At 43.5% G+C, this 26,609-nt stretch overlaps 1 protein-coding gene across 1 annotated transcript in view; it reads left to right on the forward strand.

Annotated features, from left to right (window-relative positions):
• Positions 1-26,376, forward strand: part of HTR1B (5-hydroxytryptamine receptor 1B) — a 115,764-nt gene extending 89,388 nt beyond the window's left edge. Inside the window, exon 2 of the mRNA XM_077306323.1 lies at positions 26,267-26,376. The gene's annotated coding sequence lies outside the window, so the exon portion shown is untranslated. The remainder of the gene's footprint in view (positions 1-26,266) is intronic.
• The last annotated feature ends 233 nt before the right edge of the window (positions 26,377-26,609 follow it).

Raw genomic sequence — 26,609 nt, forward strand, 5'->3', positions numbered from 1 at the left:
AGTATTTTAAGTGAGAGGGGCTTTTCTGTGACCTCCCAGGAGTGGAAAGCTCCCCCCTCAAAAGGAATGCCTACCCCCATGCCATCAGACTCCCCTGCATTGCTCTTGGAAACCCCTCCCTCCCCTCAGTCAGGGGCCATCAGAGGCTCCTTCACAGCAGGCCTGAAGGGAGGGGGAGGGGGAGGGAGCGCACTCTCCAGCCTCCTGCCAACTCTGTCAGTGTTTTGAGGCAATTTACAATTGGACATGACAGTTAGGGCAGCGTTGGAGCGAAAAGGGCTGGCACAGCCTGTCCAAGCCTCTGTTCTCACCCCCCTTGGCAGCCCTACTGACCTCCTCTCCCTGTGGTGGTCAGGAGCAGACTCACAGCCATGTCTCCAGATTGCCCCTGGCTGTGCTGGGAACTCTTGTTGGTCCTGGTGAGGGCCCAATTAGAAGGTGCTTTGCGCCTTCCGATTGGCCCCTCGCCTGGACTGGTCCCGCCCACTCTCCGCCCTCTTACCCCTTAGCCTTTTATGTTTATACAGCAACAGCTGTATAAAGATTATGCCATATGATAATTCTTTGCTAAAACAGCTAATCAGTCCTTTTGAATTCAGTTTTAATTCACAAAAACTACAGAAATCAAAAGGACTGATAAACTGTTTTAGCAAAGAATTATGGCATAATTTGGATACTATGACACAGTTTATTAATTTGCCACTTCTATATATCTGTGCTCTCATGAGCCTTGTTCCATTTTGTCTGAGGAAGTCTGCCTGCACTCCAAAGCTCATTCCTTGAATACATCTTTGTTGGTCTTAAAGGTCTCAATTTTTGTTGTGCTACTTCAGACCAACATGGCTACCTACTTGAATCTATCAAAAGGCTCACAATTCACTTCCCCGGGGAAAAAAATCACTCTCAGTAACTCCACCTATATAAAGTAGTGCTATGGATGATTTAATAGTTTCATTGACATTTAATTTTATAACATTTATCCATATTCGCCCACTAGAGCTTCCTGTTCAGAGAAATAATGGGTCTGTAAGTGGTTTGTGTATTCAGAAAGCATTTCTAGAGGAGACATGTAAAGAACAGCTGTTCAAGTGCTGTAGCCTCTCAATTATCAAGAATATACTGAGGCTTAAGGCGACTTGAGCAACCAAAGTCAAACACATTTGCTATCTTCTCATCTCATTCAGTGTGACAGGGACAGGACTTTGGATTGTACTTCAACTAGACAGAAATGATTTCACAAAACTAAATTGCTGTCCAGCAACTCTCAAGAATGGGTAAATTGAAAAGACTACCTTTACATTAGCTTGTAATGGTCTGAAAAATAAAAGTGTAGCCTTTGTTCCAGTCCTATAGATTCTCATTTTTTTTGTACAGAATTGACAAGTGAGATTGATAATTTATGTTATTTACAGATTTATACAGCAATTATTTCTTGCAAGTATGAACATTACAACTTCATGTTTCATTCCTGAAAGCTAGTTCACCAAGTTATGCTGTCAGTCTTTTTAAACATACAAAACTATACTCTATCGCATCAGACCACAGGGGCATGTAACCAAATCATATCTCCTCAAACTGACAGCGCTCTGTTAACAAAAGCACTGGGTTTCCAATCCTGTGCTGGCACATGCTGGGAAAGTTTTGACAGTCAGTGCCTAGGAAGGATAAAGTTTCAACAAAATATGATGTCACCTCCTGGTGATATTCTAGGAATGTCCCCTAATCTGTATGGTAAAGACTGTAGATAATAGGAGAAATTCCTAGAGTATTAATTGATGCCACATCCCTTCTGTTTCCTCCTCTATTTCCCAAGGGTTGGGAATTAAGGGTGGGGGCAGGGGAAATGTCAAGCCTAACTGCATCTAAGTCAAAGAAGTAATAGCTCCATTCTATTCTACACTGGTTGAACCTTACTTGGAATACTGCATCTATTTCTATGCACCACATTGTATCTGGACATATTAGAATAGGTTTAGAGGATAGTAAAGATCAGCTCAATATAGCTCACAGACAAGTTCTAGATGAATTTTGGCCAGTTCATGGTTTGCAAAGTGAAGTTCATGGCAGGTCAATCATCACAAACTTTCCACAAACGTTCAAGCTGTTTGTGGAGGTTTGCATTGGTTTGTGAATGGATACATTTCTTGACTATTCAATCAAAATGTTGGCCAAACCTCAAAGCAACGGGGAGGGCAGTTGCAAACTAGTTACAAAGGGTCCCCCACCTTTGCCATATTCCTTTGTGTTCTCTTCCAGTTTTCTTGCAAAGAAGTCGTAAAATCAGTCCTTTTAAGGTTGCAGCGCCCTAGTAGCACTGAGTTCTGCTGGGTATTCTGTACACTGAACTGGTTGTGCTGGGCTTGTAACTCCCCTTGCTTGGAGTATGATTTTGTGCTAGATACCAGGTCTGTTGACTTGGCATTGCCACAATGGCACTGGATTCTGCTGGGCAGTCTTTGATTAAACAGTTAGATTGTTAATTTCGCCATTACTGGATAGCTGGCAAAATTATTTTCCCATGCAATCGCTCAACCACCATTCTTCGGGCACGCCACCTCACGGACTCACTGACAGCTGCAGGACCACCCACACCAGCAGCATTGAAGCCTGACAACCGCCCAAAACACACATATTAGCAGGAGGGCTGAGATGAGCCACAGCAGAGCGAAACTGTCGGGTGATCCCAGCCCCGACAGGACTTTAGGGAGAACAAGACACCGGATATGAGTCCAGCCAAGACCCATCTAAGCCCAGCAAGACCAGACTGCGGGGAAAGTGAGATGCTGAGCACAAGGAAAGAGCCACACAAATGCTAACAAGCTTGGCCTGACTACTCTCAGACTGCAGGAAGAAATCCCACCAGAAGCCAGTCACCACTGACTATCTGGGCAATAACTGTGAACTATGAAAATGGAGGAAAGGGGTGGGAGAGAGGGAGAAACTAAGGAAGAGCCCAACAGAGGGAGAGGGCCCAGGAAAAAGTTATTTTGACATTCCTTTTGACACAGAAAAGGAGAGGCCCCTATACCCCTGACCCTCATGGCTAATCAAATGATCGGATGTGAGGATAGGGGACTCTCCCTCTCAACCAGAGAATTCCCAGAGGGGCTGAAGGAAGCAGTGGTTCAGCCTCTGGTGAAGAAACCATCCCTAGATCTGTGGGAGCCTAGTGTTCCTAGGGAAAGTGGTAGAACGAGCTGCCACGGACCAACTGACAGCATTCCTGGAGGAAGCTAAGTTCCTAGACCTAGCCTGAGCTTCCTGCCTGGCCATGGGGTTGAGACAGCACTGGTTGCCCTGATGGATGACCTCTGCTGTCAGCTGGACTGAGGCGGGTCAGCTCTGCTAGTACTACTTGACCTCTCAGCAGCATTTGACACAGTAGACCATGAGTGACTAGTTTGCCGCCTTACGAGAGAGAGCCCATAAAATGCTGATCTCTTTTCTTCGGAGTCACAGACAGAGAGAAGACCTATCACGTTGCTGGCAACTCCCATACAGAGTGCCACAAGGTGCAGTTATCTTCCCAATCCTATTCAATATCTCCATGTGTCCTCTTGCCCAGCTGATAAGAAGGTTTGGACTGGGTGGCCATCAATATGCTCATGACACCCCGCTTTTCCTCATGATGGATGGGCACCCTGACTCACCCCCAGACTCATTAGTGAGATGTCTGGAAGTGGTGTAGGGCTGGCTCAAGTAGAACTGCCTGTGGGTCAGTCCTTCAAAGACAGAGGTCCTATGGTTTGGTAGGGAAGCTGACCTGCCCTACCTGGATGGGACAGCTTATTCTCACTGTCATGAGACTGTCATAGTCTGAGGAAGAGACTTGAATAAATCTTTGTTGGTCTTAAAGGTGCTACTAGAATCTGATTTTGTTTTGCTAAGTAATTATGTTTGGATAGTAAAGGAGCAAACTTGTGAGTTGTCCAGGAATCCTAAAATCTAGATAATAACACCTTCATTGTAATACAGACGTAAGAATGTAGGTATGATGAATGTGTTCCATATACAAGAATTCCATATGGAAATCAGAATACATCTAAAGCTCTGTCAGTAAATGTAAGTAACTCCCCTCAGTCCTCTGATTCCCTAAATGTTAAGAAATATGTTAACGTTTGCTTGTTCAGCTTGTAAATAGAACTATTTTAAAAAGTTTTTTGCCTTATGCTGGATTTTTTTCACTATTCCATTTCAGTAGAGAAAGTTTGACATGAACATTAACATTCTGCTTTAGTTTATTCTTTCCCTTAGGAAGATCAGTTCATTTCCATACACCTTAAACAATCTCTTACATGTCCCTCCTAGGATAGAAAATTTACCAAATTTGAATGTAATTGAAAAGAGAAAAAAAATTAGAAAGTCATGTTTCTTTAAGTTTATGTGCAAATTTTTTTGCTAGCCTCAAGCATTAGGACTCATTACTGGGGCCATTTCGCACGGCTTCAAAGTAGCAGAATGGTTGCTATTTGGAAACGCTACTAATTTGCCATAACCCACGACGTCGTAGACAATCTGCAACAATCCTGAAACCAATCAGCAAAAAGTGCTTCGTTGTGGCGCTTTCAGGGGAATCCAGAAAAGTGGATTCACCCTCCGGATAGCGATACACTCCTGCAACCAATCTGCAACAGTAGCGCTAAAGACCTGTGCGTTACCATTGTTGCTGGTTCTTCAAAGTCCCTCCCCCTGGCTCTCTCCTCCAAACTTCCGGCGAAGCGATCGCCATTTTTTTTTCTCCAAGCGAGCGGGGATAAACGCACCGGCGAGCCTCTTTCTGTTTAGAGGCTTCCCTGGCTTCAGTCCTTCACCTTTAGTCACTAAGCACAAACCACTGAAAAGCCCGTTTGCTGAAATAAAGTCCCTTTATTTTTTACAAATAAATTCAGCCGAAAATGGGGCCCGTGAGAGGGGGGGGATTTTTTTTTTTATCACTCGAGGCAGCGTGCAAACGATCATACAAACGATCATACAATCAAACGACAGCTCACATTAGGCAGCTGGATGGGTCTCTCCGTAGCAACGAATCTACCTAGATTCGTTGCTATGGGTCGTTTTTTTTTTAAAAAAACCTTTCTTAAAGGGAAAGGGGCTGTTTGGGAGCATGCTAACGGCTGCCCATTGGCTGCTTGACGGCCAGGGGCGGGACGAGCTTGGCAATAGCGCTTCCTTTCTAGCGATTTCTGCCGAGACCGGAAGCCTGTGGGAAACGCTAAAAAACGCAACTGATTCCACTACAAAGGCAGGTATGCATAACGACGAATTCCACTATTTTAAATGGCGATTTTTCATTCCGCAAACAATTTGCAACAAAGATCCCTGTGCGAAAAGGCCCCTGGAGTTCCACCTTGCAATGAAAAATGTGATAGCTGAAGATATTTTTGCCAAGGTCGGATCAGGAAGATAATGACTGAGGATATTCACCAATAAGTTAAAATATGACACCAACTTTTATGCTAAACATGCCTCTTTTGAGGGATGAAATTAAAAATAAACCCTAGACTATTTACATATTAAGTAATAAGTATGGTCTGCCTTTAACAATTTTAGTACAGAGCTGTCACTGGAATCAATGCACCATCACTAACAGGCTAATCATGAACTCAGAAGAGTATTAGCTTAGAGCATCTCATTTTTCCTTCCCCTACTATTCCCTCTTCTCTGAAAGCCCTTATAGCCTCCTTTCCTTCCCACCAGAAGAAGAAGAGTTGGTTTTTATACCCTACTTTTCACTACCAGTAATCATAGCAGCTTACAATCACCTTCCATTCCTCTCCCCACAACATACGCCATGTGAGATAGGTGGGAGTAAGAGAACTCTGACAGGACTGCTTTGTGAGAGCAGCACTATCAGGAGTGTGACTAGACCAAAGTCATCCAGTCGGCTGCAAGTGGAGGAATGGGGAGTCAAGCCCAGGTCACCAGATTAGAAGCTTATCCACTACAGCAGCCATGTTTACCTGTTCTCCCATTTTCATTTTCCATCCTTCCTTTCTTTTGGGAGTCTCTCCCTGGAAAGAAATGAAGCTGGCTTCTGGGTAAGACCTGGTTGTGCCAAGGGGACTCACAAGGGGCTGGACAGTAGTGTGCCAGCATGACCTTCTAAAATCTATCCTCCAGGTAGGGTGGGCACCACTAAAAATTGGTATCAACCTGCCCTAAACCTCAAAAGGCAGTTCAAAAGGACACCATGACTGATGGTATTGAAAGTTGCTGACATGTCAATAGGATGTTATGCAAAATATGATCAGATCACAAATATTTAACAAATATGCCTATGGGCCACCATTCACCAGGCCTATGTTGTTTAATCACTGAGTTACCTGGGGGGGGGAGGACAGTTGGATGAAATTAGCCCCTCGTACAATGAAGTTTCTGTGATACATAACAAGTCAGTCCTCTTATCCACAATTCAATCTTGGACAGCTGCTGCTTTGTCTGTGACTGAACTAGAAGTCAACAACAAGATTTTATAGTTGAGCAGGTTATTGATATGATCATTAACATCACCCCAAACTGGAAGAAGAACCAGAAAACACAACAGCCCATCTTTTCATCAGTATGCAGGACAAGGGTGGCACAGTTTCCCTCATGAGCAACAGGTTTTCTCTCAAAATGCATGATTGTCTATTTTGCACAATTGAACACATACAAACTGTTCAAATAAAGGTTCAAAATCTGGCAAACGCTCAGTGCTACTGATCAAAGGCTGACCAACAGACGATGAGCTGAAGCAGCAGATGACGGAACATTCCTGCCAAAGATCCAGCTCTCATTTCAGAGTACTTTTCATTTGGAGAATCCTCAATTCATCTCCAGTGTGTGCTTATTTGTAATTATTTTATCTCCTTGATTTTCAGCAATCAACTTGATAGGCTGAAGAGAGGCAAATACTGAAATCAAAAGCTACAGAATCAGGCAGAAACATTCTAATCCCTCACTTGAAGTAGAAGAGTTGGTTCTTATATGCCGCTTTTCTCTATCCGAAGGAGTCTCAAAATGGCTTACATTTGCTTTCCCTTTCCTCTCCCCATAGGAGACACCCTCACCTATGAGGTAGGTGAGGCTGAGACCATTTACGCACTGGAGGTTTCATGCCGGGCTGCAGGCTGGAGTTTTAGCTGCGGCAGGTTGCCCCACCTCTTTCTGGACACACACAGGGGAGCATTTGGCCCGGCGCACCTCATCCACCCCCGATTTCTGCTCCTGAAGTTCCCAGTGCATAAACGGTCTGAGAGAGTCCGGATATTATTGCTTGGTCAGAACAGCTTTATCAGTGCTATCAGGATCCCTAGGTCACCCAGCTGGCTGCATGTGGAGGAGGAGCAGGGACTCAAACCCAGCTTGCCAGATTAGAAATTGATGCTCTTAACCACTACACCAAGCCAAGTCCAGCATTGCTGCTGATCATGTGGCTTGCTGCTGAGACCTGACTAGTTAGAGAGCATTAGAACAACTCATGGGTGACAACATGACCAGAGAAACTGCCTTGGGAATGACAGAGCCTTGATCCAGGGTGACCAGAAAAGGCTGATGAATAACTGCATATTCTTTGAGTTGCCTTTAAGTGTATAGACATGAAAAGTCTCTAATTCACTGGGACAACAAAGTGTAATTGAATCATGTAGCAATTAGAAGAGCTCCCCGGCTGCATCTGTGTACTCGGCTTATATATATATTGTTTTGTATCTCCTCTTTGTACACTTGACTTATTTTTCAAATAAACTTCATTTAGGGAGCTTGAAATCAGATAATTGTCATCATTAAAAGGGTTTGGTTACATTTCCAAAGTCATTTTCAGCAAAATTGAAAATAAACACAGCAAAAAAATATTGTAGTCCATCGTTCTAAAATTTGTCACTCCTTCAGTGCTTTAGATAAAATGAATGCCTAATTTTCTATCCTAATATTCATTTTTAAATAAGCATTTTTACAATTGAAAGGCATAAATCATCCTGTGCAACAAGAAATAACTTGTAGTTGGTGCTTTGAAGAGGAGGTGTATATATATGGTTAACTAGGTTCCCTCCCCATTGGCTAGTGTGAGATGTGTAAAATGTATTACATCTTCCTTGAACGGCCAGTGTTGGGGCTATTTGCTTTTGAAAGTCTCCTTCCTTCTAAATGTTCTCTGGTTTATAGTTAGAGGGATGTTTCTAATGCTCACTGGTTCAGCATGTCTTCTGCTAGCCAGTCATAAGCAGTGAGCTGATTTCTGATGGGTTCTTGGGATGTTTGCATGTAGGTCACCCTGTTTATTGAAAGAGCAGCCATGATTTAGAAGCAGAGGGCTCGGCAAAAGAAGAAGACGCAATGGTGGCAGATCCCAGCTTTGGGCACACACGGCAGCAACGTGGAAGGTGGGGCACGGGCACCTTATATAAGGTGCCATGTGAGGTAGTCAGCCTCTCCGCTGCATTTGCCACCTGAACAGCTTGCTACAGATTTGGAAATCCTTAGAAAGTGAAAGCATGTGGCCACAAAACTTCCTGCTCCTCCTTCTCTGGCTGGTTGGCTGGCTTGAGGAGCAAGTCTGAGGAGGTCCCCAGTCTTCTTGTAACAACAGTGTTGTATAACAGCTGAAATCCATAGATTCTGAGACTCCCACTATTGGGCATGATAGATGCTGACATGGGCAAGGATCCTATGACCTGTTGTTTTTTTTATATACTTTGCTTTTCACTACTTGAAGAAGTCCCAAAGTGGTTTACAAATGCCTTTCCCTTCCTCTCCCCACAACAGGCACCCTGAGAGGTGGGCCTCAGAGAGATCTAAGAGAACTGCTCTGTTAAAAATAGCTCAGAGTGAACTGTGACTAGGCTCAAGGTCACCCATCAAGTTGGTTCTTACGGTCACCCAATTGGCCACATGTGGAGGAATGGTGAATCAATCCCAGCTCTCCATATTAGAGTCCACTGCTCTTAACCTCTATACCACACTGGCTCTCACAGTTGGCTTAGGAGGGAATAAGGAAAGTCATCCACTCTGAGGAGTTGGGCAAGTTTGAGCTACTTTGGTCTATGGAAAATTAGAAGCTATATTTGAAGCTATATTACCAAGAGGACAAACCCCCTGACTTTTGGGGTTGAAAGGATCTGTCCTCATCATAATGGAAAGATGGTGTCTGCGTGTGATAGATTGGGCAGAGATAATTTTCTGGTCCAGGTGCTCCTGCAATGTGCAGGACCTCTCCCAACTCTTCTTTCTCATTCCCTTCATAATGGTGGGCATTTATTTTGCTAGTAATGATGAAAATTGGCTGCTATTTCTGTTTTTAGACACTTGAAAAGCATTCAGCAGCTAAGTGCAGAACAGAGGGGCACCACTCAAAGTTGATAGTTTCTTTGCTTTATGATGGGGAGAAAACAATTTGTCATGATGGGATATAAAAACAACAGCCACTATTTTACTGACAACTGCATGACAAATATAAAACTAAAAGGATGCGTGATTCTTCGAATGTGGAAGCTGAGCCCAAGGGAGATGGTGCCATTTAGAACAGGGCTGCTGCAGTTTGCGTGTGGTCTCTGCTAGGCAGTATCTATTCAATAATTGAATTGTTCGAACACAAAGAATTTTGCTCCAAGGAAGAAGCTTCATGTTGTTCAAAAATAAAACAAGGCATTGAACTCCTCCATTGTCTATTTGTTCTGTTGGAAACGTATAAAGTGTCCCGGGTTGCCTGGGCCACTTTCTTGAGTGATTGAGATTATCCCATAACCAACAACAAGTTGGCTATCCTTCAAACAGACAGACATTCAGGGCAGTCAATCCAATCAAAGCTAGCAGGAAAACCATCTCCTCCTATTAAAATGCATAAATAAAATCAACTGTAATTATGAAATCAGGAGCAAAGGAAAACCAACATCGCTAATTAAAATATTAACTCATCAGTAGAAACAGAATGTTTTTTAGAATCAAAAGGCCTTTGCAGAATTCCAGAAAGTAGCAGGAGGGTGGGGGGGGGGGGCTAATGAGGCAGAGAGTTCCGTAGTCCAGGGGGCATGGCTGAAAAAGCTCCTGTGCCCAAGTATTTATGTTACAGCTGAATTTGGAGTCTCAAAGCAGCTTACAATCGCCTTCCCTTTCCTCTCCCCACAACAGACACCCTGTGAGGTGGGTGAGGCTGAGAGAGTCCTGATATTATTGCTCAGTCAGAACAGCTTTATCAGTTCTGTGGCGAGCCCAAAGTCATCCAGCTGGCTGCATGTTGGGGGGCCAGATTAGAAGCTGCTGCTTTTAACCACTGTACCACGCTGGCTCTCGACACCAGCAGAAACATATCGCTTCTCGGCCTTTTGGCTAAGATCAAGTGTAGTATAGCCATGTGGGAGGAAGTGGGCAGCCTTCTATAAAGGGAGTGGCTGGTATTTAGCTTCAGAGCTTCAAAAATAAATACCGTCACTATGAACTGGCTTGAGAAAGGCCAAGTGAAATTAGGCTAAGCGTGGTACAATGCGGTGTCCACAGCCAAACTGTAAACTCTAAAGCAGGGGTAGTCAAACTGCGGCCCTCCAGATGTCCATGACTACAATTCCCAGGAGCCCCCTGCCAGCGTTCGCTGGCAGGGGCTCCTGGGAATTGTAGTCCACGGACATCTGGAGGGCCGCAGTTTGACTACCCCTGCTCTAAGGTGCGCAGATGGAGGCCAAGCTCTTAAGAGAAGGGTGTGGGGAATTAGCCCATTTTACACATTGCTTCGGTCAACATCAGTGTAAATGCATGAGAATCATTGGTACACAGACTTTAGCTACTCAGCTTTCAGGTCATATTGTCTTCCTATCCCATATACCACATACTTAGAAGTGTCCCAAGAACTGCCCCTTCCATGCTGTCTCTGAGGAATATGTGCAACCATTTTGTTCATGTTTGTTCATAGCGTTGGTGTTATTTAGAGAAACAAGACATTTCAGACTGCACTTACAGATCCATTTTCATTAGTTAACCTTTGCATACTTACATTTCATATTTCCATTGAACTTCTAAAAGACTTTTTAGGGGGATAGCTGCCTGCAGCTGAAAGTCTGGATTTTAATTACCTGCAAACATGGATTAACAAACTTCTTCCAGTAATTCAACTCCTGCCTCCTGTATAAGATTAAGGAGACTGTCCTTTAAAACTTTAATATTTGTTAGCACTTTCCTCCCCCCGTCTTTTCCAAAAGTGTTCTGTTTTTATAACCATCCATTGCATAATGTCAGGGTAGTATGGAGAAATAACTACCGACTTGTAAATGTCATGAAATATTTGTTAGCTTAGTTATATAATGCCATCCTTATAGAATGTATATCCTGGTCACGTTTCTAAAGGGTGTTCAGCTGCAACAATAGCTAGGAATTTGAAATCAGTAGATCTGATTTCCAAGTAATGGGTTTAGGATTGACAGCACAATCCTGGGGGTGGGGGAGTGAAAAATGCACAGGAACCAAGTAAGGCACTACACTGGCATATCTCAGGAAATAAAGCTGTTTTTAGACCCCACTTTTCACTACTCATAGGAGTTTCAAAGCAGCTTATAATTGTTTTACATTCCTCTCTCCACAACAGACACCCTCTGAGGTAGGTGGGTCTGGGAGAGCTCTTGAGAGAACTGCTCTTTAAAAACAGTGCTAATAGGACTGTGACTAGCCCAAGGTCACCCAATTGCCACATGTGGAGAAATGGTGAATCAATCCTGGCTCTCCAGATTAGAGACTACCACTCTTAACCATTAGACCAAGCTGGCTCTCGCTGGCATATGCTGTCATATCTCTGAGATGCACCAGCAAAGCATCCTGGAGGTGCTGCAGCCTGATTGTGCACCATCACGGCAATACTGGGGGCCATTCTGTAAAATATAGTGTGCAGCTTACCATTCGCAGATGCTATACTTCTGTCATTTTAAATGACATCATCCTCATCCCGCCTCCTTCCAGCAAAACTCTCACGACATCCACTGATGTGTGGCGAGAGTTCGGGAATCCAAAAGGAGACAACCATAGTTTGGGGGGGGGGTGTCTGACAGCTGCCATGTTGTGCCCGGTGGATCAGCTGGCCAAGTGATGTGGGGACCCATTGCTTTGCAGGATGGCACCCTCAGTGGCAGAAGCAACAGCAGTGCGCAGAGCAGTCATAGAGCCCTTCTTCACAGGATCTGTAAGGGTCATGCATGCCAGGGGGATTCCCCAGAAAATGGAGCCTTGATGACACTGGAACCACTGGCCCTGCTGGGCCTACAGCATTGGCTGTGGCCAGTTTGGCACTTGTTCTGTTTGCCATCAGTGCATATTTAACATCTCTGTAGGTGGTCATTTAACAGGGAGGTCAGTGGACTTCCTGCCACTGTGCTCAGTCACCAGTTCCTGCCTGGCTCCTGGGGCAGCCTGCTTCACCCAGATGTTCAGCCAGCCAGTCTGCCTCATGCACTGTGCTAGGGACAACTCAGACTGTTCTTGCATGGCCTCTGAGGGCAGCTCACAAAGGTGCCATAATAGACAGACCTTTTCACAATCTGGTGTTCAGCAAAGACTGGGGACTTCTGAAACAGTCTCTTGGTGGATAAGACTCACTCCACACCCATTCTTGCCCCACCTCTCCCACATTGGTGACTTCCCCACACCTCTGTTGGGTTTGTATGCTGGCTCTTTGTGATGGCAGTGGGGTTGCTGGGGAGCAATGGCTGGATCTGCTGGCAATAATTGGCTAGACCTATGTGTGCTGTTCACAGGGTCATCATCAGCTACTCTTATCTGATTGGTGGGCAATACCACCGTTGCATGTTTGCTATCCTGATTGTGAGTTGCAAAGTGGGAACCATGTTGTTATTTCTCTTTGCAGGATCTCCAAAGGGAACAGACAAATAATGATGCTATTGCACTTGCAGCTGACCTCTCTGCCTTGGCAGCCTTTAGGACTGCTCTGCCCATCCAAGAAGAAGAGGAAGAGGAGGAGGAGGAGGAGTTTTTTATACCTTGCTTTTCACTTACTGAAGGAGTCTCAGTGGCTTCCCTTTCCTCTCCCCTTCCCTTTCCTCTCCCCACAACAGACATCCTGTGAGGTGGGTGAGGCTGAGGGAGCCCTGATATTACTGCTAGGTCAGAACAGCTTTATCAGGGCTGTGGTGAGCCCAAGATCACCTGGCTGGTTGCATGTGGGGGAGCAGGGAATCAAACCTGGCTTGTCAGATTAGAAGCTGCCGCTCTTAACCACTATACCACGCTGGCCTCTTTTTTTTTTAAGCAAGACTTTTCTGAGTTGCAGGATTTAATACACAGGAAGAATCCCCTTGTGGTTCATTTCTCCTGGTTTTGGGGATGAGTGACTCCTAGTGGGTGAAGAAGTCAACGATTATCATCGGGGATGCTTCCTCACTGAGCTGAAGGACCAGCCATAGGGTAGATAAAGATCAAAGTGGAGATAATGGTTTTTCAGAGGACTTTTTAGATTACTACAGAGACGATTTTTAAAAATGGAACACCAGGGAGTTCAAATTATTGGAATATCAAATATGAGTATATATCAAATAGTGGAGAGATGGAGAACATACCTGACCCCTAGTGGAGAGTAGCCTGCCTCTTGGAACTATAATTTTTCAGACTGGAACGTTCTGGTTCATGCGGAAACAAGAAGGACTGAGAACTGGCCATCCCGTTATATAGAGTAGAATTTTGGTCTTCTACCTTGAACTTGAAGTCATGAGACTCAGACAAATTTGGGATGCTTAAACACTACCAGTTTGGTTTGCATTCTGCTTGCTTTTTTAACAGCCAGCTCAGTAGTTCATTGATCTGTCTGTTGATATTGGACAGGTTGCTTCACCGCATTCCTTCACTTCACCGACTGGCTCTTTGTGTCCCTGGCATTGAGCAGGGGATTGAACTAGATTATGGCCCCTTCCAACTCTATGATTCTATGTTTTAGGATATGAATAAATGGTGACAGAATGTGACTGGAACAGTGTACCCCAATAACTCAGTGAAGTGTTTCAATGAGAGCCAGTTATAAAAGTTAACTCAGCTACCCAGTCCGCTCTTATATTTGGGAGTGTGAAAGAAGACATGATAGGTAAAAAAGACCATGACTTTCTAGAGATTTTAAACAAGGTGAAAAGTGTAGTGACCTGTGACAGCCTGATGTACTTGTAACCTGGAACTGGAGAGAGGTTGCTGAGGTGGCAGACATTCTGTGTGAGTGGGAAAAGGTGCCACAATGGAATATTCAGGTAGTGCTGCGATAGTGCACTTGTGTTTAACTAATGCACAAGTTGAGAAGCAGCCTCAGGTTCAGCAACAAGCACAGTTATTAGCAAGGTAGAATCCATGCAGCACCCACAGTCCAAGAAAGCAGTGTAACATAGAAATGGACATACCATTTGTATTTTTTTTTTTTGTATGCACTTACATCTGACTCCCTGATCACCACTAGGGAACAAAATGGGAGTCAAAGAAACAGGATATCATGCATTGAACAAAGCTGTTCATTTCATTGTAATCATGCATCAGGTTTTAGCTAAATGGCATATGCATAAGACACTACTGAGTTAAACTGATCAGTGGCCATTAGTGTTTCTAGAGACTATTTAGATGATCCATGAAGTGTAAGATTTTACTGAAACATGGCATTTATTGATAAATGAACTAAGCATTTTGTGAATAATCTTATTGCCTATTTCACCTGTTACCTGCTGAGCAGAGCAGTTGCCCATCAAGGATGCAGTGGGGTGGGGATTAGAACTTGATCAGGTTGTGTGAGAATGACCAAAGACATGGTGACACACCTGAAACCAAGATGCTCTTCTGACACAGCTTCCACTCAGCCAAACTCACTCCCAATTCACCTAATGGCTGTTTCCAATTGTCCCTTTCTCCATCATTCTATCAACCCCCATTGGCTACTTAGGGAACCATCCTGTCCATTCCCACCTTGTTTTTCTGTACTATTGAGTGCTGGATAACATTCTAGGAAACAGGTATGATACGAGAAAGTTTTGGTGATAATGTGCTTGCAATGGAAAATGACAATATTTTACTTTGATTTATGTCCTACTTTTGGACAAATGCCCTGGAAATGATTCACAATAAATCAGTCTATTTTACATTATTTAAAGAAAACAGTAAAGTAGTTCTTCCAGAATAGTACCATTTTTCTTTAGTGAAGGAATAAGAAATTGCCTAGGGGGTTCTTCATAATAGGAATGCCAGGTCCCTCCAGGCAACTGGTGGAGGATTGGGGGGACTTGCTGAGTCCAGAAAGGAGGCCCAGGTGACATGCAGTGACATGCCCACATCATTGCTCATGTGACCTACAAGTGACATCATCATGTCTGGTAGTTGGGCAAAAAAATCTATGGTAAACTTGGTTTCTATCCTGGATGTTTTCCCCAAATATCAGATGACATTGGTGGGCAGTGAGGTAGATGTGTTGCTGGATCTCCCTGGCAACCCTACTCCATAATGACCTTGTGCTTTGTAAAGAAAATGTAGACATTTGCAGGGATAGTGCAAATTTATCCATTACTAAAAAGGGTGATGGTATATTAATAGAGATAAGGGTCAAGGACAAAAGAAGATGAACCATGATTACTGCTGCCAATTGGCACAACCATGAAATTTGAAGTAAACTTAATATCCATTACATTTAGCAAGTTTTATTTGCTAGAATTTGGATACAAAGTCACATTTAATTTGGTGTCATTTGCCATGAAGTTGTCATGAGGATTTAATAAATCTATAAAATAAGTAGACAAGTAAGATATGATACTGAGACCTTTTCCACATGGGCAGCACCACTCCCTGCTGCCAGGTTTTTCTGCCAGGGCAGGTTGCCCCACCTCTTCCTGAGTCCATACGGGGGAGCACTTTCCCTGCTGGACCCGGTCTACCCCAGATTTGTGCCTCCAGACGAGTCTGCCAGGGTAGCAAGATTCTACCACCCTGTAGGGTGGCAGGGGCCTGATTTTCATTTTTCAGAATGGGGTATTGCATTACAATACAATACCTTCCTCTTGGAAATTAAAATAAAATGCCCAGGTGACTCCACAGCACTGCACAGAAACATGGAACTGCCTGGGGCATTTTTTGTCCCTTCCAGTTTGCTGTAGGTTGTGGGAGGAGCTGGGCTTGGATGGCCCAACTCTTTCCTGCCAGACAGGCCTGGCCTGACATAGGCCCCGGTGGCACCTGTGGCAAAGCAAATAAGGGCCTGAGTCAGGCCAGCCCTGGGCTGGTCCCAACATTAACTGAAAGTGGGCACTAGCCCTGTAACTGGACGAGCGCCAGCCCGGGACGAATTCCCTATGAGGACAAAGTTTGGGAGAGAAGAAACAAATGGAAATAACATAAATTATGACCTTGTCACATTGTAATGTTCTCATTTGCTAGGAAACAACTCAAGACAAATGAGACAAAATGAATTCAAGAAGTTCTCAGGGTGACAAAACTCAACCCTGGAGATTTGGCATGATTTACTAAGCAAATAAGAGCCTCTTGTGGCACAGAGTGGTAAGGCAGCAGAAATGCAGTCTGAAAGCTCTGCCCATGAGGCTGGGAGTTCGATCCCAGCAGCCATCTCAAAGTTGACTCAGCCTTCCATCCTTCTGAGGTCGGTAAAATGAGTACCCAGCTTGCTGGGTGGTAAACGGTAATGACTGGGGAAGGCACTGGGAAACCACCCCGTATTGAGTCTGCCATGAAAACGCTGGAGGGCGTCACCCCAAGGGTCAGACATGACTCGGTGCTTGCACAGGGATACTTTTACCTTTACCTTTTACTGAGCATATTCTGTTTATGGACTCGAAAATCCTATTCATTTTATTCCTGTATCAATTCCTGCTGCCAGCAACAATTCCCTCCAAACATTCCTTACATCTCAGTTTGCTACACCTTTCTTGTTATATGCCCTCTTCTAATTATCTTTCTGTGTGTCTGTCTCCATTGGCTGAGCAATGTCTGTTGGCTGAACAAGATCAAAGACTGGATTAAGAAATAATTATTTTATTTCATCAGCATTCAAAGAGCACTTTGTTAATTAATATGCAATGTTCCTCCATTTAACATAGCTTTTTTCCCTGTGTATCTACATAGGTGTAGTCTGCATGGGGCTTTTTACTCACTCCCAGCTCAAATAAATCCCTCTCATCTACACTGAATTTGATTTCCATTTTTAATTTGGGCACTTTAAATTTTCCCTCTGCAGCATGCATGGTTGATCCTGAGTGACTCTACCTTTCCCCTGCGATATTCAGAAGTGGATATAAGCCTTAATATTTGAAAAAAGTCACCATCAGTAAGTGTGCAAATTTCTGCTTTTTGCAAATTAAATTCCGTCTCTCAAAGCAGTCTTCCCTGATTGGCCAGGGTGTCAGTTTAAAGACTTCCTGGTTCCCAGTTGCAAGGCTTGGCTTAAAGTGACTGCACTTCAGAAGCCCTAACTTCTCTCAGCAGAGATTTGCCTGCTGTCTCCAATCCTTCCCCCCCCCCCCACCCATTCAAGAAAAGAGATTCCTGCTGCGCTTGGCTCCCCTCCCTGCTCTGAGCTTCCCCAATCAAGTGCAGAACACTTTCTGTTTCAGTTCAGCAGGGGAGAATAGAGGAAGACCCAAATTCAAATCAATCTTAATTCAGCAGGATCCACAATGGAAAAAACAAAGCAAGTGCAAAATCAGCTCTAGATTCCATACAACTTTTTATCTAGATCAAATTATTTATTACCTTATGCTTAGGCATTTCAGAAGGAAGCATATTCATTTGATGGTGCCTAAAAACAATTAAAGTGTGTTCATCTTAACAAAGAACAGAAAATGAACTTATTAGTAGCCTCATCAACCCTCAAAAACATAGTTTCATCATAACAAGACTAGGAAATACCCAAGCAGCTATAAAATGCTAGTGTTTGAATGTTAACATTACCAAACTCAGTTGAGAATATATATTTTACATAAACCAACACCTAGCACAAGTCATTTGTGAAAATATTGTAACTAGGATTATAAAAAAGAAATAGCTAAGATGGAGGCTGGGGAATCATAATTCCAGTGAGCAACTTTAAAATACTGTAGCTACACTTCACTTCTAATAGATCATCATTTCTTTGTTCATTTGCTGTGTGACATTTACTACACCCAATGGAATCATTAAGGTTGTATTTCTTCCACAGTCTGCATGGCATTCATAGTTTCTACATGGGAGGTTTTCTGGCAACTTGAGCCCTTGGAAATATTTTTTAAAATGACTGTAACTGAACCATACAGTTTTCAGTAGGCAGGGCATCCTAGAAGGGTGTGTAGTAGATCAGGCTACTGTCAGATTACTGCTAGGAGTGGAATACAGGGATCAGTACCACCCCTGTGCTGAAAGATCTACCCTTGGCTATGGGTCTCTTTCTGGACACCGCCCAGACCACCAAGTCTTCTAACCAGGAAGTCACTATAAAATGATTAAGAATACCCTGTGCCGGGTTCTAAAAAGACGTCTGCCAGATGTATTAGCAAAAATAATGAACTAGAAGGGGTGGGTTCCAGTGAAGAGACAAATATAGAATAGTACAGGCGCACTGGGAAACCAATATGGTAATAAAAATATTCAAATTGGACTTATATAGAGTCGTCTCTCTTAAGAAGAAGAAGAAGAGTTGGTTCTTATATGCCGCTTTTCCCTACCCGAAGGAGGCTCAAAGCGGCTTACAGTCGCCTTCTCATTCCTCTCCCCACAACAGACACCCTGTGAGGTGGGTGAGGCTGAGAGAGCCCTGATATCACTGCTCAGTCAGAACAGCTTTATCAGTGCCGTGGCAAGCCCAAGGTCATCCAGCTGGTTGCATGTGGGGGAGTGCAGAGTCGAACCCGGCATGCCAGATTAGAAGTCCGCACTCCTAACCACTACACCAAACTGGCTCTTTAGTTTCAGTAATTCTTTTATTCTTATTTCACACAAGTCCCGACGTGTTTCGCCTACAGCTTTTTCAAGGGACCGTTTTTATATTTAAGGACCAACTTATTAAGAAATCTCCTGGCAGAGTATAAGGTCATACAATAGCTAAACTTAGCTTGTGGCATTTCAGACGCCTATATAAGTCCAATTTGGATATTTTTTATTGCCATATTGGTTTCCCAGTGTGTCTGTACTATGCCAGATGTATTAGCATGTGCAAGAGGTATTTATTCAATGAGGAAGACAGTAATGCATTTCAATTATATTTGGATGCTGTGAGAGGTGGACTTTTTTTTCCAAAGAGAATTGGTCTTGGTGACTTTTTAATTGGAGAGTTGTAGGGAGAGAATGAACCCAAACTCTGTGCCCATGCAGATTTGGATCACAATAACCTAATCAAGGAATTTCTCCACAGGTTTGACAGAAGTTCATTTAAACCAGCCAGTGAGGTTCAATTTTTTATATTGGATTAATCATGTTCCTGGGTAAGTAGGTTCCTGCATCCAGCTATAGGATGCTTCCCCATAAAAAGACCATCCCATTTCAGTGAAAGGTGTGCCAGGTTGCCCATCATCTGAACACCCCTGCAATTGAGTCAGCCTCCCCCCCCCCCCCGCCACTTTGCTCCTTGGACCTCTCCAGACCTCATATGCAGGATTTCAAGGTGTAAACTGCACAGAGCTTTTATTCCAACCCCAGATCGATTCAGTCCCTACCCTCGACACAGATTTGAAATTTCCTTCTGCAGCAAGAAGGATTGATCTGGAGTGACCCTACCTTTATTGTGCGATATCTTAGAGTGCTTTTAAGCCTCAATATCCGGATTGGGATGAGCCTCTTGTGGCGCAGAGTGGTAAGGCAGCGATATGCTGTCTGGAGCTGTCTGCCCATGAGGTTGGGAGTTCGATCCCAGCAGCCGGCTCAAGGTTGACTCAGCCTTCCATCCTTCCGAGGTCGGTAAAATGAGTACCCAGCTTGCTGGGGGGTAAGCGGTAATGACTGGGGAAGGCACTGGCAAACCACCCCGTATTGAGTCTGCCATGAAAACGCTAGAGGGCGTCACCCCAAGGGTCAGACATGACTCGGTGCTTGCACAGGGGATACCTTTACCTTTACCTTTATCCGGATTGGGAAACCAAGCTCCATGGTAGAGAACATCTGATAGGCCACACCTGGTCATGTGACAAACTTGCCTTAAAGGAGAAGCCCCTAATTTCTCTCAACTTCTGTCGGTCCTTGATTTTTCCTCCCTCCTCTGCCTTTTTCGATCTTCTCCCCCACCCCTCCAAGAAAAGAAAGAGGCTCCCTGCCTGGCTCCTCTCCCTCACCTTCAAGAAAAGAAAGAAAGAGGCTTGGCTCCCCCCCCCCTTCTGAACTACCCTAACCACATGCAGAAGACTTTCCTGTTTCAATGGGGAGGGGGGGGACAGGAAGACCCGAGTTCAAAGCGATCTGAATTCAACAGGATTGACAATGGAATAAAGAAAGTAAGTGCAGACGCTGCCCAGGTTGTGTGTCCTTCCCTAAAAGCTCCAGTTTCCTCCCTCCTGCCTTTTAAAAGTGTACCCTCTTGGTATGTGCATGGGTGGTCTTTGGGGAATTAGTTCTCATGTGTCCAGTGTAGGTTCTTTACAGTTTTTACTTATTTTAATTTATTGGTATGCAATAAAGTTTTTTTTTATACTTTAAACCATGCTGTCTCTCACTCTTTTTCTTTGTCATTTTATTTTGGGGTATCACTAACAAGTTCAATCCTGATATACATAGGTGAAAGTCCAGCATTATTCCTATCTGGAACCATTTTCAAAGCCTTCTAATTTTAATTTATCCTTTCAGTTTCCCCTTCCCTGGGTCCACTTTGGTTAACAAAACATGGTAAGGATGTGGTTGCTGCTGACATCTTGTTAGAAAATGATGGCAAGAATGACAAGGCTAATGTGAGGGGGCGTGACGTTCTACAGTTGTGGGGATTAAAACAATTTGATTTGATCATGCAGCCTTAGAAATCAGTCTTCATGAAACCTTGTCCAAGGGCTCTGTATAAGCACAGTAGTCCTTAGGATCTGGACTGAGATTCTAGCAATTGTGCACTTTGAGTCTGAAAATAATGGTGAGATGCTAAAGACACTCAGTATAAACTACAGAGAGTGTAAAATAGGATGTGGAGAGAGTGCATTCCTTTGACATGGACATTCATTATTCTTCAGAAGAATCCCTTAAATCAATAACTCAAACAATAGCACTTTACAATGTGCCTTATCATGTCCCTTTCCCCCTCCCCCTCCCAATGATTATTAAGTTTAGCAACAGAGTTGACAGGGAGACCAAAAAAAAAACAACCAACAACAACCACCAAAAAAAAAAGCTCCACGGAAATTAAAAGCTGTAGAAACCTTATCCTGTTTTCTTATCTCTTCTGCCCTTATTCTTATCAGGATTCCAATCCTTTGTTGTTGCATATATGGATGACTGTTATGTGATGTCACTGCAGGCACTCCCTTTCTGTTCCCCCTTACAAAATCCGTGTGCACGAAAGCATTAAGGTCTCACAATAATTAGGTTTTGTCAGCTTTTTCCCCCTTGATGAACCTAATGTAGCAGGTATCAAGGATAGTTTTTAGCTTGCTTCTTGAATTTCCTTTCTTATATCATTCATACATATAGTTCTAAATATAACAACTTTTAAACAGAAACCTATTGTTCTAATTTCTAAGGTAATCAAGCACAAGGATGATATCAAATGCTACAGGTTTGTTTTGGCAATTCATCTTTATTGTTGGACCATTTTTAAAGTTTATTTATGCATCAAGATAAGGGGGAAACCTTCAAGAACATGCTGGGGGCATCTAATTTCCCCCTTCTCCACCATTTCCTCCAGTCTGTCCCCTAAAGCCCCCTTGGCCTCTTCCCTTTTCCTGCTTCCTTTCCTCCTACCAGCCAATGTTTATCTACACCTGCCTTCTGCTTTCCTCATTCCCTTATTCAAGCAATCTCTGAGAGAAGTATGGCCTGGTTGCATAGTGAGAAACATGCAAGGATGCATGTTCCTTCTCCCGGGCTTCCCTCCCCACACTATTTCCTCATATCTGCTTTCTGGCAACCGCTATATCTACACTTTTTATGCTTCCTTCTGTCCTTCCTGAACACCAACCAACCTGCCTTCTACCCACTCCTCCCATCTTCAGCTATATTGTGTATTCATTTATATCCCCACCATCCTCCACAATGAGAACTTAAAGCAGTTTGCATCATTAGTCACTCCTCCATTTTGCCTTCACAAAAATCCTGTGAAATAGATTAGATTGAGAACATGTAACTGGCCCAAGATCACCCAGTGAGCCTTCATAATAGAGTGGAGACTCTTGTCTGAAGCTCTAAACACAACACAGCACTGATTTTTGTGGTGTAGCTGCCATTGGAGTTGGATCTGGGTGAGTCTTGCAAGTCATGTAACAACAAGTCTTCTGATGGCAGCTGGGGGGCCTGGTCCTGATGAGTATTCCCTGAAAAGCCAAAACAGGCCTGGGAGGTTCTGAGTCAGTCCAGGCAGCTGAAGGTTTAAAGAATAGGAGTGAGATGGATTGATTGAGTTGCCTGCTAGATACAACGTTCATCGGTGAAGGCAAACCTCAGTGATGTCAAGTGCTAGTCACGTCTGGCTGGCTTCATGCTTCTATCATGTTTTAGGGTTATGCAATTCGGCTGCTTCGGAGGCCACATCGCACAACCCTAGAACTTGGAATTGTGCTGAAGGTCATTCCACAAAGGTTCGATAATGCACTTTAGAAGTAGGTTTTCCTGTTTGGCACAGAAAAATTTAGCTGCACAAGTACATTGAGAGTGTATCATCCAATGTGAGTGAACTAAATATCATCAAACCATCATATTTAAGCTGTTTAATTCATTATTACTTTAAAACTATCTATCCCATGTATTTTGAGATGTACCTTTTGTTTTCATGTCAGGAATAGGATACTTAGACTCACTAACATGGTTAAGAAGAGATCTCCAGAAGAATATGATGAACAGTGGAGTGATTATCTGGACTTTCTTAAGAAAGACAGCAGTAACTGTTAGATTAGGACCAATATGTAATGGGAACTGACTATATATCTCTTGAGATAATATCAGACTACACTAAGTATGATATACGTGTATTGATGATACTTATCAGCTGGTCGCTTTTTTGGTGTTTTTTTTTTTTTGCCTTTACCTTTCTGTAAATGCTTTTTATAAGAACAAATAATAATAAAAAATTATAATAATAATAAAAAAAAGGAATAGGATACTTAGGTTCCTGCTGGTAGGTTCATATAGCAGAGGTGAGTGTGTTCATAATAGTATCCTAACCACCATTTACCAACAAGAATGCGCAGTCTCTGATTTCAGGACAAGGGAGCTCATGCTGCTTACATTTCTAATTAGCACCAAGACTAAGGAGCAGCCCATGAGACTAAACTAATGTATGCAAACAGCAGAGGGAGGAAACAAGCTGTTCCATTGTAGTGCACATCTCCTTATTTACATTGGGGTGCTCACAAAGGCTCAGTTATGAAAGTTTACTGTGAACTTACACATCATTCTGATGCCAAAGATTTATTATCACATTAAAATAGATTTTGAAAATAACTATAACTTAAATGTGTTAAAAAGGAGAAAGATAAGGCCCAATCATATGAACCACAGGATGTCTGCATCAATCATTAGCAAAACTAACTGAAAGGAATGACGGAAATATGACAAATATAAAAGGCAAACTGTCAATTTGAGAAGAATGCGCTACACAGGAAAACTGTCTATTTCACATTTTTACATCCCAATTAGAAGAGGAATGTCAAAGCTGTTGAAGGAAATGTAACTAAATATCATTTGGAAACACATACCAAGCCATTGGCAATAGTGACATCCCCAAGATTTGGGAGCGTCACCCTTGGAGTACTGTTTGTCCAGAATCTGTACCAAATACCATTCACTCAAGATTTTCTCTATAATTCAAATCATAATCTGGGAAGGACAAGACTTCTTTCCTTTTTCCCTAGTTCCTGGAATTCTAAAAAACTTTGTGTCCATAGTGTCAGGAAATTCCAAAAATATTTTTGAAATCTAGACACAGAAGTTTGACCTAGCAATACACTATTAAATATCTGCATATAACTACTCTTTGAAAGTATGTGACAATATAGTGGCCATGACAGTTTTGCTCCTGTTTAGAAAAGGCAGACACAACACATATGTTCCATATATTTATGTGCCTGAAGACTGTTAACTGCTGGCTGTTCCTCTACCTATGGTGGTACAACTGCTGTCAACCCAACCCTGGACCTTTTCCAAACTGCCTTCCACTATGTTGTCCGGGCAGGATGGGCACAGCCGGAGAGAAAAACTCCACAGTGTATTCGGGATATCAAGGGAGGTCCGGGGAACAGGGAAATGGGGGAAGACAACCCTCTGGGAATAGTCCAGACCCAGAAAAAGTAAGTAGTAAAGAGGAACAAACCTGGCAGGTCCCACGAGACGCAGCGACTGTACCATCAGGAGAAACAAGCCGGGACCATGCAAGCAGGGAAAGACAAGCCGGGGGAAAAGATGCTGAGCCAATAGAAATTAAAGGGAAAGCCGTGGGGAGCCAGAAGAAGCTCCCAAGCCCGCCCGGACTTTAAGAGACAGATAGAGGGGAAGATAGGAAGACTAAGAGGGAGAAAGAAGGGGAGAGAGATAAAGGAAGGGCAGAGGATACTTACCAGGGGCGAAGGGCCATTCCAGAGAGCTGTAGGAAGGCTTGGGGAGAGGTTTCTCAGCCAGCCCGCAAGCAGGGTGAAGAGCTGGAGAAAACTACAGTAGACCCCCCAGCTCTGCCATTCCTATGAAGGGCTAGACCAAGGTCCAGAATGCGATGGAACCTACAAGAGAGTAAAATTAACGTACCTGAATGCTCAGAAGAGGAGAGAAGACTGCTAAAGGGAAAAGAAAAGGTGAACACAGCTGGGGAGAAGACAAAATGAGGCTTAGAGCCAGGTGAGGCAAGGCTAGAATGGAGTGAGGGTTACTAAATAAGGGGGTGGAGTCAGCACAGGGGAATATAAGGAGGAGGAAAAGGAAGGGGAGTTGGCTGGTGTATGTCGGAGGTAACACTTGTGTGGAGGAGCTGATGCTGAATAAACTGTTGCTGTGGAGAGCTGTGTGAGCTTGTGTATCTTTGCCAAAAGTGATGGGGGAAGGTTCACATCACAGCGGAGAAAGGGGAAGCCGGGAGTGGGAACCAAGAGCGCCTCACATGTGGGTTATAGGCATCCTGAAGAGGGCATTGACGATGCTCCAAGGTTTGTTTGGGGTATTTTATGGGCTTTGAATAGGCAGCATTGTTTATGAGGGGGAGATATTTGGGGTGGAGTTAAAATCATAATATCATAGAGTTGGAAGGAACTTCCAGGTTCATCTATTCAAACCCCTTGCCCAATGCAGGAACACACAACTACTTGCCCACCCACAGTGACCCCCAATCTCATGCTCCATCAAAAATCTCCAGAATCCAACTTGGCCTGGAGGAAATTCACCTACCATCCCACAGTGGTGATTAGCAATTCCCTGGGTATGCAAGGAAGGGCCACAAGAGATAAGCACTGGCACATCCCTTCCTGCCCACCCACTCACAGTATGCCTAAGTTCATAAAATCAGCATTTCTGTCAGATGACTATATAGCTTCTGATTAAAAACTTCCAAAGAAGGAGAATTTACCACCTCCTGAGGAAGCCTTTTCCACTGAAGAAGTGCTCTAAATGCCAAGAATTTCTTCCAGATATTTAGCTGAAAATTCTTTTGAATTAATTTCAAGATTAATTTCTGGTCTGACCCTATGGGGCAACAGAAAACAACTCCTTTTCATCTTCTATATGACAGCCCTCCAAATATTTGAAGATGGTTATCATATCAACTTAGTCATCTTCTCTCCAGGCTAAACAGACCAAGCTCCCTCAACCTTTTCTCATATGAATTGGTCTTGACAGCAAGACTGTTAAGTTGTTGTTGTTGATGATGATGATGATGATGATGATGTTAGCCATTCAGTCGAGTCCAACTCTTGGCGATTCTATGTTGAGGGGTTTAACCCCTCAACATAGGATCGCCAAGTGTTGGACAAGACTGACTGGCTAACATTAATCATCAACAACTTGGCAGTCTTGCTGAAATAATAATTTTAGCCTTTGAATTTCTTAGATAATGCAAAATCTTCTTTCATGGTGACTAATGAAAGGAAAATTAGTGTCAAGGAATAAAGCTGGATTACACTTCATTTTTATCTGGGCAAATGATTGTAAATATTTCCTGACATAATGCTATATATATTGAATTCCCACCCAGTCAGAGTCATCGAGAACCCCCAGGATTTCAAGAAACCCCTCATGAGAAAAGCCTGCTCTTCAGCTTCTAAGGACAGCATCACAGTTGCAATACATAAGCTGGTAACCAAGGAAATGGCTGCTATTGCATTTCAAAAAGGTTTGGAGGCCAGGCTCTAAATGGAGATTACTTTCAGCGGCCAGAGCAGCAGTCAGTTGGTGGCATAAACTGACTTTGATGTTCATGACTTTTGCCGTCCATGGAACCTACAGAAGCTTTCTCCAACACCAGAGTTCAAATAAATGGATTCTTCTCTTGTCTGATTTTTTCATTGTCCAACTTTCACAGCCATAAGTGGCTATTG

Source organism: Paroedura picta, chromosome 1 (assembly GCF_049243985.1).
Source record: "Paroedura picta isolate Pp20150507F chromosome 1, Ppicta_v3.0, whole genome shotgun sequence".
In the NCBI taxonomy this organism is placed as follows: domain Eukaryota; kingdom Metazoa; phylum Chordata; class Lepidosauria; order Squamata; family Gekkonidae; genus Paroedura; species Paroedura picta.